Here is a 351-nt window from a genome sequence, read left to right as displayed (position 1 = left end):
ATGGGTACGGGTATTTTTGCCATTTGGTAATAAGTATCAGACTAAAACATAAATTTCTGGCCAAGATAAGTGTAATCAATAGAAATTCACTCCCGTGGGTATACGTCTTTTTCTTAGCAATATTATTTCAATTGTTGGGTATCCTCCTCTCCCCCCCTTCTTCTTTATTTCCTCTCTTGACTTTATCTACTGAACAATATTTTTTTAAATATCGATCTCCCTCCGTGACCCCCCCCCCCCTCCTTCTAGTCTTTATCCACTTCTACTTTATCTACTGAACAATATTTTCCTACTATTCCCTCCCCCTCTTCCTGATACACCCTTCTGCCCCCCCCCCTTTAGTCTTTACCC

At 40.7% G+C, this 351-nt stretch overlaps 1 long non-coding RNA gene across 1 annotated transcript in view; it reads right to left on the bottom strand.

Annotated features, from left to right (window-relative positions):
* LOC119586059 overlaps positions 1-351 on the bottom strand; it is a 16,250-nt gene that overhangs the window by 14,343 nt on the left and 1,556 nt on the right. The window lies entirely within an intron of this gene.

The sequence above is a fragment of the Penaeus monodon genome, chromosome 20 (genome assembly GCF_015228065.2).
Source record: "Penaeus monodon isolate SGIC_2016 chromosome 20, NSTDA_Pmon_1, whole genome shotgun sequence".
NCBI classification, from domain to species: Eukaryota; Metazoa; Arthropoda; class Malacostraca; order Decapoda; family Penaeidae; genus Penaeus; species Penaeus monodon.
The sequence above is the reverse complement of the archived record's forward strand: the minus strand, read 5'-3'. Positions and strand labels throughout refer to the sequence as shown.